The sequence below is a fragment of the Cyanistes caeruleus genome, chromosome 1 (assembly GCF_971803275.1).
Source record: "Cyanistes caeruleus chromosome 1, bCyaCae1.hap1.1, whole genome shotgun sequence".
Classification (NCBI taxonomy): Eukaryota; Metazoa; Chordata; class Aves; order Passeriformes; family Paridae; genus Cyanistes; species Cyanistes caeruleus.
Genome location: NC_141701.1, coordinates 20866584 through 20887005, shown reverse-complemented (window position 1 = coordinate 20887005; position 20422 = coordinate 20866584).

Below are 20422 nucleotides of genomic sequence, written 5' to 3'. Positions count from 1 at the left end.
CCCCACGGGGCTCAGCCGTGTCTGCCCGCCGCTGCCTCGCCCGCTCCCCGGCTGCTGCCGCCCGGCCGGCTCGGGAACAGCTGCGGCTTAGCTGGGTCGCTGCTAATGGCGTTACCCCGCAGGCTGCGGCGCGCCGGGACGCCGAGAGCCGGGAGATCCCTTCTGCCCCACGCAGGGTTTAGGGCGGGCTCTTTTTCCCCTCAAACGTTGTAATGAAAGCAGAAAGAGCGGCTGTGTGTGTCAGGACCTGAGGAGCCGTATCCACGCCAGGCTGCAGCTGTGACTGGTGTTGGGCTCTAGAAATGCTATTGAGGCTTCATTATAGCTCAGTTTCTTTGCTCCTGCTTATTCAGTCTCACTTAAGAGATCTCCCGTCCTCCTAAGCAGTCTAGTGTCATTTGGTCAGAGCATTTTCCCTTTTCTTTTTCTAACACCTTCTTTGCCTCAGTCTTCAACATTAAGATCAGTTATCCTCAGTACAATGGGCCTCCTGACCCCATTGTCCTGAGCTGGTAGACATGGACAGGAGCAGAATTACAGGATGCCCTGTAATTCGGGAGGAAGCAGTGAGCTGCTGTGCCACTTAGATGCTTACAAGTCTATGGGACTGGATCATCCTAGGGTGATGAGGGAGCTGGTGGAAGAGCTCACCAAGCCCCTCTTCATCACTTATCTCATTTATCATCAGTCCTGGATAACCAGGGAGGTGCCACGTGGCTGGAAGCTGGCCAATGTGATACCCACCCACAGAAAGGGCCAGAAGGTGGATCCAGAGAACTACAGGCCTGTCAGCCTAACCTCAGTGCCCAGCAAGGTTATGAAGTAGACCATCTTCAGTGCAATCACATGATACATACAAGACAACCAAGGGATCAGTCCCAGCCAGGATGGTTTAGGAAAACCAGGTCCTGCTTGACCAAGGGGTGACCTTATCACTCTCTACAACTCCTTGGGGAAAGGCTGTAGCCAGGTGGGGGTTGAGCTCTTTTCCCAGGCAACAAGCAATAGGATGAGAAGACAACCTCAAGCTGCCTCAGGGGCAGTTTAGGTTGGACATTGGGAGGAATTTCCTCACATAAAGGGTGATTAGGCACTGATAATGGGCTGCCCCATTATCAGTGGTGGAGTCATCATCCCTGGGGGTGTTTAAGGAAAGACTGGAGGTGGCACTCAGTGCCATGGTCCAGTTGGCATGGTGTTCAGTCAAAAGTCTCAGATGCCTTTTCAAACCTAATTGTTCTGTGATTATGTCATTCTTCCTGTCCTTCCCCTTTTCAATGGTGTCGTGGTCCTATTCTTTCTTTTTGCTTAGTTCTTCCCCATTTCAGCCAATTCCAATTGGCAGAAGGGGTCTGGCAGCAGTTGATGTGTTCCTGTAATTTGCCAGAAAGCAAGGAAACAAGAAACACCAGTTCCAGAGACTTTAGTTATGCTTGAAAGAGAGAAAAAAAACCCCAAAACAACAAACTGAGAAAATCAACCTGCAAGAAATTAGCAGTTTCTTCAGCCTGAAGATAGAAAAAGGATATAGATATTGCAAAACATGATCATAGATGTATGTAATTTAAAATAATACTTAATTATTTCAAAGACATGTATTTACAAAAGGGTGGTAATATTTTTTCCTAGGAAGACACTTTTTTTTCGTATTGCTTTAATTCCAGTATTTCAACTGATACATTGTGCAGGTGGAATCTCTGCTATTTGGCTTCACAGTGGTACCCCAGACACATCTGATGGGATGTGCTGTCCTACTATGCCCCCTTGCACCAGGCTGCCAGTGGTGGGATCCCTTTCTCCTTGCTCCTACGGCTGGCACAATTGGCACCTGTAGAAAAACTTGCCACTAGAGAAAAATCTGCATCTCCCATCTTCTGTTTCTGTTGTGCAGCCTGGATATCTGCCTGACTTTCTGACAGATTTTATAAGATCCCTGCAGGCACTGCAAAGAAACGGATTGGCCTGACTGTCTTATCTAGAGGGAATTCCCAAAAGAGAATTCACTTCAGGATGATACAAACTCCTTTCACTACTAGTAGCAAACAGTTGTTTACAAATTACTTGACCGCATCCCAAGTCTCTGGGTGGAGAAACAGAAGAAAGTATGTTTATTGTGTGTTTCACACTGAAATCAACAGGGGAAAAAATGTTGATAAAATGGTTGCTTGGCTCCCAGAACATGCTGTCCTTTGCCAGAAGGTGCTACTGTCACACAACGTGCAGCTGGGGAATGGGCTCCTGGCTCACAAGTGCATCTGCCCTGAATGAAATAAAGGTTGTGGAACAAATACTCAATAGTTCTTGGTGAAATTCTGTGTTTTCTGTTTATGGCAAGTTCTGTCATAGTTTTTGTGATTGTAAGTGGTTTTCTGGAATCTCACTTGAAACATAATATTGCCGCTAAAACTAAATCTGTAGAAGTTGCATCAGCCTACATGATAAATTCACTCACAAAATTAATAGCTTCCCTGTACATTCACCAGAAAATTGTCACTTTTTCACCCTTACATGTATGTAATGCATATATACAAATGTTTTACTGATACAGTTAGAACTTCAGTGTTAAAAATCCAGTTTCCAACATGAAGATCTGCATCGTGAACTACTGTCACCATTTTTAGCTTGCTTGCTATGGCAACGTGTTGAAGGTGTGTGCTGGACTGTTGGAAGAGGTTATGGTGATTCTGCAGTAATTCTCTGTAAGAAAAGTGCTCTTTGGAGGGAATACAATTATTTTCATATAAAATGGAAAGGTGAAATTAGCATAGCATTGTTTAAGCTTGATCATGTACCTTTTAGATTTGTCGTAAGGATGACTTTCAGGGGACACTGGACAAAGCTGTTGTAAATACTTTGGAGTTTTGGCCATATCTCTCTTTGTTTATGTAACATGAAGTAAGTTATGATCCAACACTGACAGCTACTTCTCGACTCTGCTATGGTGTGACTATGAGAAAACAAAGGGCTGACTTGCAATGGCAGCTCATGCTTCAGGTGGCTTGTTCTGTTTTGTTCTCTTCCCACTCTTACTTCTCTCTCCCCTGTCCTTGCTTCACCTCCTTGCCCATCCTTCTCTTGGCTTCCCAGTAAGCCATTTCAGCTCTTTGTTGCTGTGGGTGCTGCAGGATCACCCTTGCTGCTCTTGGCACCCCTTCCAGCAGTGATTCTCCACAGGTCCTCTTGGCTTGCCTGTGGCAGCTGCCAGTCTCATATGCCCAGCACACACAGTTTTTCTTAATGCCTCATAATGCACTTTTCTTCCCATGATGTCTGTACTGCTTTTGCTCCATGAAAGCCTCTCCCTGTGGCCATTCCCAGTAACCAGCACTTGCTAGAGCCTGCTCTGCATCACTTATGGCCATTCAGATCCTGCTGCTTCCTCCACTATTTCTGGATCCTCCCTAATGTATTCCTCCTCCGCTGACACCTCCAGCCACTGATGTTTCCAGCCCTGCCTCCCCAACTGCCCTCTTTCTTTGCTTCTTTAAACCAGCTTGTTTCAACATTAATTTCCAGAGCAACCCTCTGCAGCCACGCCTCTCTTCAGTCTGCTTGTCTGGTTACTCAGGAAGCCTCCTGCTCATTCTCCCGTGTGAGAGTCTCCTCTCACCCTTGGGCTTTGTTCCCACCATGTCAATGCTTGTCTGCTGCTGCCTCCATCCAGGTGCAAGGCCCTTCAAGTTTTGTGTTGTGCATTGACCAGGTGCAGTCAAAATACCCAGAATGACTGGACTTGGGCTGGTAGGTCAAAAACCTGTTACACTTCCCCTCCTTTAGGCCAGATCTTCAGATGAGTTCTGGGTTTGGCAGGGAGCATGGGCTCTGTAAGACTTCCTGGTGGTGTGGGGGATCAGGATGCAGGTGGGGTGAAGAACTTTGTGAGAGGGTGGAGAGGGGGTTTGCTGTGCCTGTCCTCCACAAGCAGGCTTGACTGTCATGTCAGTGGCATGTCCTGTAGCTGTGTTGGTAGCAGCTGGCCTTGGCTCAGGAAAGAGCAGTCCTCGGAAGAGAGTAGACGTATCTGTTCCTTGACTCCCACAGCCCACAGGAGCTTTGTGTCCCCCCAGAGACCTCCGGTCCCTTCTAAATGCACAGCCAGGAGCCCTGCATGTGTGTTCATCTGCTGTATCTTCTCTTCTCCCCCTGCCCTGTGCTCTGCCTTTGAATTACGGAGCAGAACTGTCAAAACCACCTCTCCCAAAAATAATCTCTTGCTTCAGAGGCTGGAAAATGTGACAGCTCATTTTCATATGCAGAGCGATGCAGTGGGTGTCTGAAAGCAGCTGAGGCTGAGGGGGTGGCCAGGGAAAGGCAGCTCTGAAATGGCAGCTGGGGAACATGAGAGGAAGGACGGAAGGAAGGGAGCAAATGAAGAATGGGGAGGGGGAGGAAGGAGGGCTGGAGGCTGCAGACAGCAAGTCCAGGGCATGAGATGGTTGTACAGTGTGGGGCTGTTCTTTTTGCCCTGTTTTTCTACTGCTCCCATTCAGTTACTGAATTAGAAAAGTATCTCTGCTGCTACTGACAGCAATTGCCAAGCATGATACATCAGATAACTGGGGAGAGGGAGCATACAGTCAGCAACAAGGCAGCTTGGTGCTTTTTTCATCTCCTTTTTCCTTCTTCTTCATGCCCCATTTTCCTCACATATCCTAACCTTAAGAAAAATCTGCTTCATGCTGGTTCTGCAATTGCTTATTGGAGTACCAAGTGAAAAACAACTTACTTGTCATTAAGATTTCAGTTCATGGGTTTTACTTTGTTTTACCATTCTAGTTGCCAGATGGAGCAAATCCTGTTTGCCTGGCACTGCCATATTCCTCCCCAGCCCTATATGATACTCACCCCAGTTTCTGTGTACGTGCATTTTACAGAGTATTGCTCGTAGCCCTTTGTCCCTGGGGCATTTGTGGCTGTGCCTGAGTCACTGCAGTTCCAGTCCTGCTGTGCCTGCTCAGTGGAAGGCTTCAGGGGCTGTCAGCAGTGTTGATGTTTGCACTGCTGCCATAGGAGACAGCCTCATGGGGTCAGGGGAAACCTCAAATGAAGCCAAAGGTCAGGTGAGAGAAGCTTTTTTTTTTGCAAGTGAGGTGTTTCCAGTGAAGCTGATCTTCTCTGGCAGCAATGGAAGGAGCTAAAGGATGACTGTCAAATCATAAGTATTTTCCATTCAGTTTCCCAGAGAAGCTGGGGATGTGGTTTTATGCCACCCAGGAGGAAAAGGGTGTTTCTTTAGGAAGTATTTAGTATTTTGACTGTTAAGCACTTGGTGGTTATTTATATAAGCCTATTACACTATATCTTAAGTTTAAATTTAAAAAAACCCAACACTTGTCCATCCTGCAGGTCACAGAATGGTTTGAGTTGAAAAGGACCTTAAAGATCATCTGGTTCCAATTTCCTTGCCATGGGCAGGGACACCTTCCACTAGACCAGGTTGCTCAAAGCCCCATCCAGCCCAGTTGTGAACACTTTCAGGGATAGAGAACCTCATTTTTCTGATTGAAAAGCTAAATTGTAATGGGATTGGGACAATAAATTAGAGAAGAGAATTGGGAACGCAGCTGGTAATTTACTGGCCAGCTTTGTAACTGGTCTAGGGGCTGAGGCTAAGTCAGGCAAAACTACAGCCTCCTGAATTTCAACCCTCTCTTAAGAAAAGCAGCTTTGTTATCTGTGGCTTATCTTGGCCTTGGCATGCAGAATTAAGAAGGTGTTTTAAGTTGTTCCTTTATCCTAAACTCTTTGATTTCTACCTAAAAATAAGCAAGAGATATTTTACACTTCTCATGACAGGACATCAAGGGGTATTTTTTACTTCTGATGAGTACATGTCCCACATAAGACTTTAGGATAGATGGCCATTTTAGCCATTTTAATTTTTTCTCTAGCACAGAAAGAGCCCAGGTAAGTAAATGATCACTTCAATACATAGTAAACATTGTGAGAGGTTTTATACTCAGCTGTTTCAGTGCAGAATTAGGTTGTATGCCAACTAGAACTTTCCTTGGGTCCTGTGTCTGTGTTGCTTCTGAGGACACTGTACAGAATGGTTGGTCTTTTACAGCTGCAGCCCTGCTTCCATCTGTCTTTTTGGAAGGTCAACCAAAACAGGTGTCTGGTCAGCTCAAACCAGCCAAGTCTCATACTCACTTACTGCTTTGGCCCAAGAAATCCAGGGAATCCAGTGACAATCAGGAATTAATGTTGGAATGATCTGTTGATTCCTTCAGTGCTTCCTGTCTCACTTCCCAGGATGTGACCATGCATTTATTTTTGTTTAGTATCTTGTGTGGTCTTTCTTCACTTGCGCAGTGCTGGTGGGTTTGTTGATACCTCCAGTAAAGTGCAACATTTCTGCGTCACGCGGAGTTTGTCATTTCACAACAACATGGATACCTTTGGAGAGCAGTGGAAGAGTGTGGCAAAGTGACATTTCTTTTGCAGACAGAGCTTGGAAAATATCAGAAAACACAACAGAGAATGTTTTCTGCTTAAAAGGGTAACATACAGTTCTTTGCATTCCAACACATAAGGAAGGTATATTTAATATATTTTGAGTTTTCTTGGTGTCATGATTGATTTAACTATTCAGCATAAAACTTAGCTGATCAATTTGAATTTCTGCTATCAAAATCAGATACTTAGAAGCTGAACAGATAATAAATATTCTCATTTCATAAAATTTCATAAAATGAGAAGCAGACAGCCTGTAACCATTGTAGAATGAGCTTGTGTAGCTAACAAAGCCACCTGTTCCTGCTATGATCAAATAAATGTTTTTCCCAATGGAAGTGTTAGAAACATATTTGTGTCCTTTTCCTGCCAAAACAGAATTTTCTTGTTACACTGTGTCATAAAGGCTGCTGCATTTTAAAAATTCCTCTGAAGGGCTAAATCCTGGACATATGAAGGAGATGAGGTGGTGGTGGTACAGGACATAGCAATATAGTATAAAAATCAGCAGGGACACTTTGCCTTTCCTTCTAACACAGATAACATTTCCATAACTCCCACTATAGGTATTGGCCTGGTTTTGGCTGGTATAGAGTTAATTTTCTTCCCAGTAGCTGGTACAGTGCTGTGTTATGGATTCAGTATGGGAATAACATAGATAACATGCTGATGTTTTAGTTGTTGCTAAGTTGTGCTTCCCCTAAGTCAAGGACTTTTCAGTTTCCCATGCTCTGCCTGTGAGGAGCTGCACGGAAGCTGGGAGGGAGCACAGCCAGGACAGCTGTCCTAAACTGGCCAAAGGGATATTCCAGACCATAGAATGTCATGCTTAGGTCCCCACACAGTGTGGGATGTGAGCATGACATAAAGGATATGGAATAAGGGGTGGAGAAAGTGCTGGCATTAGCTACAATAGAGTTAATTTTCTTTGTAGTAGCAGGTTTGGGCCTATGTTTGGGATTTGTCCTGAAAACAGTGTTGATAACAGAGCAACATTTTCATTATCACTGAGCAGCACTAATAGAGTCAAAGCCTTTTCTGCTTCTCACATCATCCCTGCAGTGAGGGGGCTGGAAGAACACAAGGAGCTGGGATAGCTGACCCCAGCTGACCAGAGGGATATCCCACACCATATGGCATCATGCTCACTATATAAACCTGGGGGAAGAAGAGGGAAAGGGAGGATGTTTGGAGCAACGGCATCTGTCTTCTCAAGTCACCATTACATGCGGTGGAGCCCTGCTTTCCTGAGGATGGCTGGACACCTGGCTGTTCATGGGGAGGGGTGAATGAATTCCAAATTCCTTGCTTTGCTTTGCTTGTGTTTCTATTAGATTGTCTTTATCTCAGTCCCTGAGTTTTCTCACTTTTCTGATTCTCTTCCCATCCCACTGCCAGGGAATAAGCAAGTGGCTCTGTGGTGCTTAGTTGCTGGCAGGGTTTTAGCCATGACATGTATTTTGATAGAAATCATGAGACCTAAGGTTCTTCTTTCCTTTGAATCTAACTTCAATTATTTCTGAACTATTGACTAATTTAATCTCCATATGACAAATAAACTAGAGATGTTAATAGCTCCCACAGGGTTAATTTATTAATGTAATACCTGAACCCACCGTGTATCTCTTAGTTTATATTCAAACAAACAAACAAACAATCTCTAGATAGGAAAATTAAAGTGAAAAGAGGCAGGTAACATGTCCTTCATCTGATACAGACCAAACTGCATCCAGTTTGGCCCCCAGGAGCTGATACACTCCTTCTGTATGTCTCAGCAGGCCTCGAGCTCTCCCATGTCCTGCTGCTCTCTCTTGCCAAATTCCTAGTTCACATACCACACCCTCGGCATTACGGTACAAAACACATCACTGACAAGCTGTTAAGCCACCCACTTGCTATTAGTAATCGATTTCCTTATTTTTCTTAAGATTTCACAGGAATTAAGGGCAAGGGGCACATTTGTGGGACCTGTGGAGATCAAGGCCTTGTGTTTCATTTAAAGAGACATCATGGGAGCCACAGCTTTGCTGCTCACATAGTCTCTTAGCAGCAATATAAGGATTAAGCTTTAAATCTTTAAAGTAAGAGCCTTTGTGAAAGCCAGTGTTCCTCAGTGCAAGTATCTCCACCATGAGCTCAGACTGGCATGTGAGCCTGCAAGGGGATAGATCTCCTTTATTCTCCAAATGCACAATGTACAGGAATGGGGTTGGCTTTGTAAACCCCTGTCAGTGGGGTTGCCCTCATAACCAGAAGAACTTGCCCAAAGATTTTCATCAGTTTTCGCAAGATCCCAGGTGTAGATGGAGATTGTGCAGGTTATTCAGTCTGCCCTCATACCAAAACCTGTATGACAGCAGATTGCCAGCATCCATCTGCTCCCTGAATTCTCCTCTACGTGTCTCACTTTGCTCTTGCAGCTCAATTTTGGGGATGCACACTTCATTCCTGCAGCTCTGCATGGGGCATATGCACTTTGGTCTTGCAGCTCACTGTTGGAGAGTCACCTCTGTCCCACAGCTCATCCTTGGTCTTACAGACATTCACTCTGTGGGAGCCACAGTATCCTGGTTTTAGCTGGTATGGAGTTAATTTTGTTCCCAGAAGCTGGTACAGTCCTATGTTTTCAATTTTGGATAAGAAAAATGTTGATAACACACTGATGGTTTAGTTGTTGCTAACAGGGCTTGCCAAAATCAAGGGTTTTTAAGTTTTCTGTGTTCTGCTAGTGAGGAGTTGCACAAGAGGCAGTAGGGAGCACAGCCAGGACAGCTGACCCAAACTGGCCAGAGGGATATTCCATACTATAGAACACCATGTTTGGTACATAAACTGTGGGGAATTGTTTGGGAGCTGCTAGTCACTGCTCGGGGATGGGATGGGTATTGGACAGGGGTGGTAAGCAGTTGCACCATGCATCACTTGTCTTTCTTGGGTTTATTTATAGCTCTTTTTGCTTCCTCCCTTTTCATTATATTCATATATATATATGTATATATTATCCTTCATTATGTTACTTTTTTAAAATTTCAATTATTAAACTGCTGTTATCTCAACTAATGGGTTTTACCCCTTTTTCTGATTCTCTTCCTTGTCCCAGGTAGGTGGGGGGAGCAGTGAGCAAACAGCTACATGGTCTTTAGTTGCCAGCTGAGGTTAAACCACAACAAACAGTAAAAAGAAGAGGGACAGTTTGAGCCTTGTTTGAGGTGACACACAAAGTGGCATCCTGACCTAATGGAAGCTTTTATAGCAGAGGACACTGTCTTGTCTGTAGTAGACAGGATACATTTTTCTGATTGGATCTGTGGTGCAGACTGAGCCTATGTAGCTGGTTATGGTACAAACCACTGCAGGGCCTGTGAGTGATGTGTTGGCATTAAAGGGTTGGAAAGCAGCCTTCTAAAGACCTCATCAATCTGAACCTGCCTATGACTGCTGTTGCCCTGGTCCAAAGCCTCCTCTCCACGAGGGGAAGAAGGGATGGTGGACAAGGTCAGTGTCTGAAAGGGTGTAGATATGTAGGCACAGGTCTGATGCAAAACAGCCATGGAAGGCTCTTGAGCATGGAGAGTACACAAGCATGGGAAGCCAAGGAGGCCTGGGCAGGTGGGCCCTGGGCTGACATGCTACCCTTCATCTTCTCTGTAGGTACAAATCATCTGCTCCAAAGGATCCTTGTGAGCCAGTTTGCAGTGTTTGACCCTGGGAACAAGGTTGTTCTTGGGTTTCAACAGTAAAATACATATAAAGGTACCCAGAGTCACTGTGGGCGGAGTTCATTTAAGATTAGATGCTTATAACACAAGCATCTGGTTTTACAGCTCTTTTTATGGTCAGTGAAGTGCTAATAAATATAAATCATTGAGTTCAAGCATGTTTTCTCTGATGCAGAATGAATTACATTCTGAGCTCTGTTGACTCCATCTCCCTGATGATAAGGGAAGCCTGCGCAGCAACCACAGTGGGTGACTCTCCAAAGCAGGTGGGGTGAGGTGGGTCCCACCACGAGTGCCCACAAGAACCATCAGCTCACAGAGCAGAGTCTTGTGGAGGTACTGCAGGAGCAGGTTCCAGCTGTTTGAGGGCTGCTGGCATGCAGGTTTTCACACGCAGGTCTGCAACTCAACACATCCCAGACTTCCCTTTGCTGCCAGGAGACCTGGGGAAAAACTGAGGGGAGAAAGAAGATGCTGTGATGGGGATTCAAATTTAGAGAAGGTGAAAAGGCTGAGTGACTTGCAAGGGCACAAAGGAAGTGGAAAAGAAGGTATGGCGTAGCTACTGAGATGGGGCCCATAGAGGACAGCTTCAGACCCTGTAGTGAGCCAGGCTCTCACAGAGCAGCTCAGGGAACAGCTTGGCTGCCTTTATCCTGCACCAGAAGGCTCCATTTTCCCCCACTCCCCCTGGATGTGGTGCACAGCATGGCAGCTGGCTGTCACCGTCTCTTGGAGGTCTGCTCTGCTGAGGGGCCGTGGCACTGTTCCTCCAGGTTTTTCAGGAACGTGCTTGTCCATCATGAATCTCTTCTTTGGCTCTGTGTCTTTGGGTGAAGCTGAGCAACTGATGTCAAAGGCTTTGTGACCCCTTTGGTTTCCAGTTTAGTTTTCGCAAGTATATCTTATATTAACAAATAATTTTAAAATTCAGGAGACAGCCTGTGTGTAACTAGCTCCCGTATCCCAGGAGAGAATTTACATTAATCTCTCACTACTTCCAAGTTTGATTTTGTGAAATCTTATTTTTTTCCCAACATTTTTCTAGTATCTTCCTGTTTCTGAGTTAGCTTAAGGTGGGTTTTGCAGGTAAACTCTATTTCTACACAAAGAGGATTGGCTGAAGATGGACCAGTGTGTTTATTTCCATCATGAACTTTCAGGAAGCCTTTTCACAGGTGCTGTTGAAAAGTTACTGATTTGCGGTAGCGGAAGAACAAAATTATTCTTGCAAAATACTGTTTCATCTCCCTTTGTTTAGGGGCTGAAAATGCAGCTGTTGGGTAGAAATAAAGAGGGTGTAATTCTGTAGCTCTTGATACCAGTGCAGTGAACTGTTCAGAGCAAGGATGAAAAGGCAATGGGAAAGAGATGTCTACCAGAAGAAAGCTTACATCTAGTTGTTAGTTTCAAGAAGCTAACAAGATCCTTTGGTTAGTTTAAAGATGCCTTAGTTAGTTTTGAGAAGTTTTCAAGATGGTCCTGAAGATCATCTTCATGTATTAGATGGCACCAGATGTAAAAAACCCTACTGATGTCATCATAATGTCTGTGTGTGTAGATATGTTTGTTTTGCAGCCAGAACAGTTTTAACTTTCAGAAAACTGTTACATCCCACTCAGTGCAGTCAACATCATGCACTTACCTAAAAAAAATCCCCCCAAAAAAGGGCATTTCCAGCACCAGTGTGGGTGTGGGTGGAAGAGAAAGCAGCAAGTGAGGGTCAGGGGGCTCTTGTGCCTGCAAAAGGCTTTGTCAGATAAAGTGGGTCACATTTTCCACACTTTTATTCTGCTTGTGTGTTCAGCCTTCAGCTGCACAGACCTGCATGCACTGGTGCTGGATACCACTCTCAGGAGTCCTGCTGACAATCAGTGAGCACTGTCTGGGACCAGTGCTGGAACATGAGTACAGAAAAAAGGAGGAAGGTGGAAGCTCTCTGGGTTCCTTTGTCCTCAGGGAGCTTTGATGTTAACCTCAAATCCAGGTCAGTCTATGAGACAGTGAATGAATCTAAGCTGTAATTTATCTGGAACATGTAATATCCATAACAATTCTCCAGAAAGCTTTGCCTGCTGCTTGGGCTTCAGGTTCCCAAGACTTCCCGCTTCTGGTGAAGTCCTGGGGACTCCTAAAGCTGGTGTGACACGTCCTTCTGCTCCACCCCAGGGCCTGTGTCCTTTGTGAGCTGCAATGTCACATATTGTCAGTCTGTCACAGTTTGGTCTGTTTCCTTGGGCTCAGTGAATTAAAGGCTCAGATTTCATTTAAGAGCAACTGGAGGAGTTGCTGTCGTAGAGAAATCAGTGCTGTACCATCCTGGTCAGTGCATCCATGGAAGGCAAAGCTGAGACACTAAAGTATATGTATATGAAAAAACACATGTCTGGAAAGCATTTCCTAAATTAAAGAAACACAGCATAGCAGCAACCCATGCTGAAGGAAGGTTTTGGATCCAAATTAGGATGACACAGATGATATAGCAAAGACATGTTTTTTTGGGTGCAGATCTACAAGTGGCCCTGCATGCACAGACCCCTCTCCTCTCTTTGAGATGACTATTATTAGCACAGTATCTGACCAGCCCAAATTCAAGCGGTAAGTGGGTCTGTTTGGTTACTGAAAAGCTATTTGGCAACTCTGGGTGAATGCCCTTGAATAATCCTGCTGGCACTTGGTGTTGGAGAGCTTGAGGCTTTAGAAACTTTTGGATCAAATTTACTCTCGTTAAATAAACAATTAATATTGATTAGGTCATATGACAACCCAACAGAGCACTCTTGCAAATACTGCGACACTGCAGAGTTCATTTTTATGCATTTATATTCTCAGAATGCCTTGAAACGGTTGCTTTGGTGAAATACATCCTAAATCTTTTACTCATGAAGCTCTATATACTTTTATATGCATGGACCTGTGCACACAGATAGGAGGATTTTCAAGGCTGCTAAAAGGATTTGGATACTCATTTTGTTTGTTTTAATTGGAGACTTGAACACCTTAGGCAGATTTGAAAATCTTAGCCATAACTCTTTGCTTATCTTAGTATATTGGGGTAAGACTTTTTTCATGTTAAAATAATTTCTAAGTGCTCTTTTCTTGCTGCCATGAAATAAAAATCCGTTTAAGTCGAATTTTAAGAAGCATTTGTTTTTATAGACATATTAATTTATTTTACTCATTTGCTGTTTTGTTTACCGAGGAAACTCTTAAATCACAGTCTGTTTATATTTTGTACTGAGCAGAGTAGCAAAGGGTTTGTCTGGACTAAGCCTACACATCTATAGAGGCCTTTTATTATCATTATTTGTACAGCTTAAATGTCCTGGAAAGGTTTTCTCATCTTAAATCTCTCAGCAGTGCAGTTAGGTATCAGATGTATGTCAGGAGAGCACCATATGGCCCTGCCAAGTGCAACACCCGCAGGAGCTGGTGTGTAGTGCTGGGAAAGGAGAGAGATCTGTAAACAGACTGGAGTGGGTGAAAGGCTGCGGCTGCTCTGTTTACATGCGTGCCGAGCGGGAAGCTCTCATGTTGCACAGGCAGTTCTGTCCGGGCAGGAAGAGGAAAGCACAGCCTGTCTCGGTGTTGCTTCCAAGGCGGCTTGTTGCGCCACTCTCCCTGCCTGCCAAGGTGCTGCTTGGAGCCCGGAGGAGCTGCAGCTGCAGGGGGTTCTATCCATCCATCCATCCATCCATCCATCCATCCATCCATCCATCCATCCCTCCCTCCCAGTGCCCTCCCAGCTGCTCTGCTGCAGTTAAAGGTGGTCTGCACCCCGGGGGAGGCCGGTGCGAGCAGTGGAAGTGGCTGTGGGCAGTGGGCCCCTCGCACTGGCAGCGGGGCTGCCCAGCGTGGCTCCAGGCTGCACGGGGTGAGTGCTGCCTTTCTGAGCTGCCTGGATGATGGAGAGCTGTGGAGTGCTGGAACAAGCCCGAGTATGGTGAAAACCAGCCCATCCCCAGACCTGACCAGGGGTCTCATTGCCAATTTTTGGGTGGCATTCAGTTGGGTTTGACTTCAGTTTAGGGCAATATTGTCCTGTTTCACTCCCACCAAGGAGAGGATTTCCTTGGGAGTAACATGTTGAAATAAACAGAACTTGGGAATTTGCTTATTCTCAGAGCAATGGACTGGCTGTGCTTTAGGCGCACACAAAAGAAGATGCAACTCAATAGTTTTAGACCAGTTTTTAAACATTACTTTACCCTACCTGTACATGTTGAATTGCCATGGAATTCAGATTTTTGGGTTGCTTGCAAGTGCTGGAAATGGTGCAGGTGTTTTGTTAAAGAAAATACTCCCTTGTCCCCAGCAGTTCCTCTCCAGCTCCAAGAATGAGAGCTGACAGTTAAGATACCGAGCCCTGGAAGGACAACATGCCCTGCAGCTATCGCTGTGACTCCCATGGAGCACCTTCTCCTACACTCCTTTTTGTTTTTTAATTGTGGCACATGGCCCTGGTGACACTCAGGATGGGATCCTGTGGCTGTCCCTGACGTCTGTGGTCCCTGCCATGAGTGTAATCCCCTCTGCAGGGCTTGCTCTGCCAGGCTCAGGGTGTGCCCCCTTTGCACACTTGCTGACACACTCTGGTTTGACTCTGGTTGGACAGGAGTGGCCTGGAGTTGTCAGCCCCATCCCCAGGGCCCTGCTCCCTCCATGCCTGCAGCAAGAGCAGCCCCATGTTCTGCCAGGGGCGTGAGCATGGCCAGCAGCTCCTCTCTGCTCCAGATGAGAGGGCTGAAAGCACCTACAGCACATGCAGGGAGTGACAGCTGCATCCAGCATCCTTTGGTTACTCATCTACAACTCACACCAGCTTGGGAGAGGCCTGTGAGCCGTTGAGGAGCTTACCGAGTGCCAGTAGCTGGGTGTGCAAGCTACACATAACCTTGGGGGTTAAGGTGCCTGCAGGTAACGAGCCATGACTGGATGCCGACCCTTTGCCTGCAGAGGGAGCCAGCTGGGGGGGATGGTCACCTGGGGACTGCACAGGGCCTGAGAAACAGCACAGCCCTGTATCATCACTGGACCAAGAGATGGGTGCAAGGCATGTGCAGAGCAGGTGCACACACTGTGAATGTATAAAAGCTCAGGGACCTCTTTGTTGGGGGTCCCTCCCCAGAGGCACCCCTCAAGCTGTCGTTGCTGTAGCACAATTAAAATACTGGAAGGAACCAGATGTTTGAAATTCTGCTGTGGGAAGGCCAGGGTGGGGATGGTGACTGTGTGAGTGGTGTGTGTACGGAGTCGTGGGGTACCTGTCAGTTCGCTGGAGCTGCCCAGTTTGGGGTGATGTGAGTGAGACTCCCAGAGTGGCTCCCAAATGGACAGAGAAGCTTCCTTAACAGCAAGGCAGGCATACCACCATGTCATCCTCCTCCTTTGCTGTTTATCCACGGGCACAGGACAGCCTGTGAACCATGCAAAAGGACCTTTAGGAGATCTGTTGTGAAATCCCATGATCACTGATTTTAAAACAACCAACAGAAGCTACAATCATTTAATAAGCTGTCTCTGTTGATCTGGTCCTGCCATTTGTAGACAGTATAGACACTCTGTGTGAATTACAGACGAGATATCAAGCCAAACACTGTGCTTCCATCTGGAACATTACAGTTCTGCTTCTTTCTTTTATCAGTTTGCTCAACTGGGTAAGGGAGCCTAGTGCAGAAACTGATTTTCTTTGGAAAAAATTAGCAATCTACTTAATGCTGAAACAATGCCTTCTGACTAGCTGTCAGGGCCTTCAGCTGATTTCAGATAATGCAGCTTATTCCAGACCATGATGCTTTATTTGTTATGGTGCATGTCCTCAGCTTCACCTCTCCACTGTGCAGCTTATGTGAAACCCTGCTCCTGAGACTTGCAGTCATTCATTTGGAAATAAAAATGAAACAAATCACCTTAGATCTCATTTATGTGTGAAGCTGGGAACTGTACTGGGTAAAGAAACAACTTGTGGTTTGCTGGATATCTTGGGGACATGCTGCAGAAAGCCCAGCAGGCTGTGTTTAAAACACATACAGTGTGTAAACAGAAACCTACAAGACTACATGTTTTAAGGTGAAATTGCTGCAGTGTAAGGCAAACCTTGAAGGGACAACATCAGTCTGAGTTTGGGGGATTGTTAGTAGTGACTGGAGAGGCAAAAGAAGGTCACACATAGAAAAAAATGTGATCATATGGAAACAGTCAGGTGGAGCAAGCCGAGCTGCACCCTCTGCAAGGCCAGAGCAGCATGTGGGGCAGATGGGCTCAGTCTGTGGCACAGGGAGCCTGCACCAGCTCCTGGGAAACGCAGTGCTGCTGGGGGGCAGGGGGCTGCAATGAACTGCAGAGGGCTGTGGTGTGACAGGGTGTGACAGTGGCACCATATCCCCCCTCTCCTCTCCCTGCTAGCCATGTCACATCCAGAGTGGTCTCCTGCTCTGTCCTGGCAGGTGCAAGGCTCTGGCTGGCCGGTGTGGAGGATGCCAGTGCCCTGTCAGCCAGGCACTCTGCTTGGCTGTGGCTGCAGTGCTGGCCCTGGCATGGCATGCATGCTGTCTGCATTCCTGCACTGGGGCTCACAGCCACCATCTCATCCCGAGTCCTCAGTCCTGCATGAGTGCAGGGGAGGGCACTTGGCACGTGAGGTCTCTCCTCTGAAACTTCTCTAATTCTGGTGTCCTCCAGGATTTTGCACTGGGGGAGGACTCATCCTGCTCAAGATGTATCCAACATAACCAGTCTGCTGGTTTAGTAGGTTTGGTGTCAAAGAAACTCCCTCCTCTGAGCTGGAGAGGTTACATCGCGTTTGCCAGAGACTGCTTGGGCCAGGAGCAGCCTTGTGTGCTGTGCCAAGCTGGTGTCTGGAGCCACAGCCCAACGTGCTTGCAGCCAGATGAGAGGCACCAGAAGGTCATCCAGAGCACCAAGGTCTGGAGCCAGATCTGTGTGTGAGCTGTGGGCTTTATGTGCCTGCCACTTCATTGCCAGGCTGCAGGTGATTCCCCTCGTCTTGACTTGCCAACTTTGAGGTTTGCGATGGCTGAATCCCACAGAAACGCCCAAACTGGTGGCCTCCTCCACGGCCTTAGGCTCAGGGGACAGCAGCTGCTCGCCAGGCACGCAGGCAGAGCAGCAGCGGCCCAAGGAGGTGGGTGTGGGTGGGTGCATGCCCTGGGTGCAGCGGGGCTGGGGCTGTGGGCTGCCTGCCGCCGCTGGAGAGGGGCTCCAGCCCTTCCGCAGCACCGGCGATGGGACAGCCCCTGCTGCAGGGAGATTGCAAAATAGATTTGGCAGAAGCAGGAGCACAGCATGCTAAATGGGCTAAGCTAAACCAGCTCTGCTTTGGGATTTTTTTTTGTTGTTGTTGTTCTCACAAGCCACCAAACACCACTTTGGGGTCTGAGCAGAGGCTGGGAATTCCTCGTCTGTTTCTGCCTTTTCCCTGCTTGTCCATTCCTGGCTTGTCCAGTCCCTCGCAGGATCCCACAGGGCCCCCACAGCCCTGCAGCAGCACCGTGGAAAAACGTGTCGTGGCTCCGCGGCGCTCGGCTCGATGGTGCCAAGGGAGGGAGGGCTGGGGGTGCCGGGGGAGCAGCGGCTGAGCCGCAGCCGGGCACGCTGGAGCCTGAGTGGTGCCCCTGCATCAGACACTTCCTAAAGTCACCTAGAGGGAAGCAAACATTGCGAAGCATTGCCTGGCCTTCCCCCCCTCTACCTAGTGGGGGGGGAAAGAATACCCTGGAAAGCTATTCTGGTCTCGTATAAGTCTCAAGTGGAAAAATTCAGCCGAACTGATTTTGGCTGGCGGGGTTAAGGGAGGTGAGGCCCAGCTGCTGCCGGCTCTGCAGCACGCACGGACGGACGGACGGACAGACGGACGGGCGGCTCCGCAGGAGGCCGTGCCTGCCACGCGGGCAGGGCTGGGTCTGGCAGCGGCTCCCGTGGGGAGAAAGGAAACCGGAGCCCGGGGGAGCGCAGGGGATGGGATGCAGCCTGCAAACGCTGCGGCCGCTGTTGCCCCGCCCTGCCTGGGAACACCTCGTCCCGACTCTCCGGGAGCCGGGGCTGCCTTCCCACCTCGTCCCGACTCTCCGGGAGCCGGGGCTGCCTTCCCACCTCGTCCCGACTCTCCGGGAGCCGGGGCTGCCTTCCCACCTCGTCCCGGTCTGCAGCCGCATCGCTCCCCGCCGTGCGGCCCATGGACGGGGTGCGGCGGCAGGGCCCATCCCTGGCCCGCAGGAACAACATGGGCCATGTCAGCAGCCCTGAGCCCCGGCCTTGAAAGCGTGCCAGGGCAGCTGGCCTCGGGCCAGGGACCGCGGCGTGGAGCCGGCGGGGGCGAGCACAGCTGGAGAAGGGTGAGGGGGTGTCCGCTCCTCATCCCGCCCCTCAGCGCCGGTATCACAGGACCTAGAGCGGGCTGGGAACTTGATGTTCAGGTGTTCGTTGTTGGAAAATAGTAGTAATTAGTTGGAATCAAAGATTTTAATGGGAACGTTCGTATGTGCGTGGGAGACCGAGTCTCCTGCTCCTGTGTCCTGGAGCGTCTCCTACCTTTCCCCTCTGTTTTATACTAGCGGGGGTAGGTCAGTCCACATCCTCACATGGAACAGGAAGGTTTTGGATCCTCAGACAGCTCAAAAGAATGGGGTTTTTAAGCCAGCCCTACAGAGAGCAGCTGCCAGCAGAGCTCCAGCCACGTGGAGCAGCAGCGCTCAGCCAGGGCGGTGGCACGGCTCGTACTGGAAAGGGGGTTTGTGATCCGGTGTCACAGCACAGGCTCACCGGGTACTGCTGTAGGGAAGGGGGCCCGGGAGGTCTCAGGTTCAGCCCCTGGCTCTGGGTAGGGTCAGAGCAGGCTGCCCAGGGCTTCGTCCAGTCAGGGCTGGGAAAGCCTGCAGGAAAGGATCCCGACAGCCTGTCTGGGCAGCCCCTGGCCCTGCCTAACGCATCCAGACAGCTTCCCCAGCCGCAGTTCCAGGGGCACTTCAGGGGCGCCTTCGAGCGTGACGTGGCGGCTCGGAGCGTGCGGCGACTGCCCGGAGCACCCTGCCCGGGACCCGGCCCGGCCCGGCCTGCAGCGGGGCAGGGCTTCCCTGCCCGGGACCCGGCCCGGCCCGCAGCGGGGCAGGGCTTCCCTGCCCGGGACCCGGCCCGGCCTGCAGCGGGGCAGGGCTTCCCTGCCCGGGACCCGGCCCGGCCTGCAGCGGGGCAGGCTTCCCCGGGCGGGCCCGGCTCCGGGCGGGCGCTGGAGCTCCCTGCTGGCCGCAGCTCCAGCGCCGCCCGACCGGCCCCGCTGCCGCAGCTCCAGCGCCCGCCAGAGAAAGCGAGAGGGGCGGGTGCTGCTTCCGAACTCGCTCTGGGGGCTCGCTGGTAATGCTGGTGCTAGAAAGGGGAGCCTCTGGGAGGAGGGTGTCCATCGTGGAGGCCACAGCTGCTGCCCAGAACATCCCTCAGCCATCCCTGACTGCAGCAAGCGCCTGACAAGTGATCTGTAGGACACAGCTCCTCTCTGCTTCATCACCATCAGCCCGGGGATTTCCACTGGAAAGGTGGAATAAACTTCTGACACATAGCTGAGTCGTTTGCTGCTCAAGGATACGATGAAAGGAATTAAAAGACTGGGTATTTGAGCAAAATCTAAATTTTCTCAGCTCAATAAAATCTAAAATCAGGATCTAAATGCAAACTCTTGGGCCCAAATTCTCTCCCCTATTTCAGTAATACAAAGGAGGTGCCCTGGATTGACATGGCACAGTAGGACAGGTAGTGTTACACGATGGACACTTGACAGATTGAGTTCTGCGCTATTCAAGCACTTAAAGAGAACACTGAAATAAAGGATTATATTTAACAGAACTTATGCCACAAGCAGCCAGTTGAAGACAGGGGTACCCAGTCCCTGCTACCACATCCAAACTCAGGCTGACAAACATAATAAGCTTTGTCCTATGAGCCAAGAGGGTAATCCTGTTAATGTCCCTAATTCAGCTCAGAGACTGGGCAGCTGCAAAAAGATGAAAATATAAAGGAAAAAAAACTTGAAATAAAATTAATAAAGCTTGTTACTCCAAGTGTAAAGACTGTAAGAGGAAGGGTCCCACCCTTCCCACTTTTTTGAAAAGTGGAAAGGGGGAACAGCTCTGGAATAGCCCTGGGTTAAAGAACCTTCATCTGCCTTACCTTGGCAGCCCCTCTGCCAGTGCTGCAGACACCTCCTCCCCTCAGCAGTGGATCCAACAGATCATGCT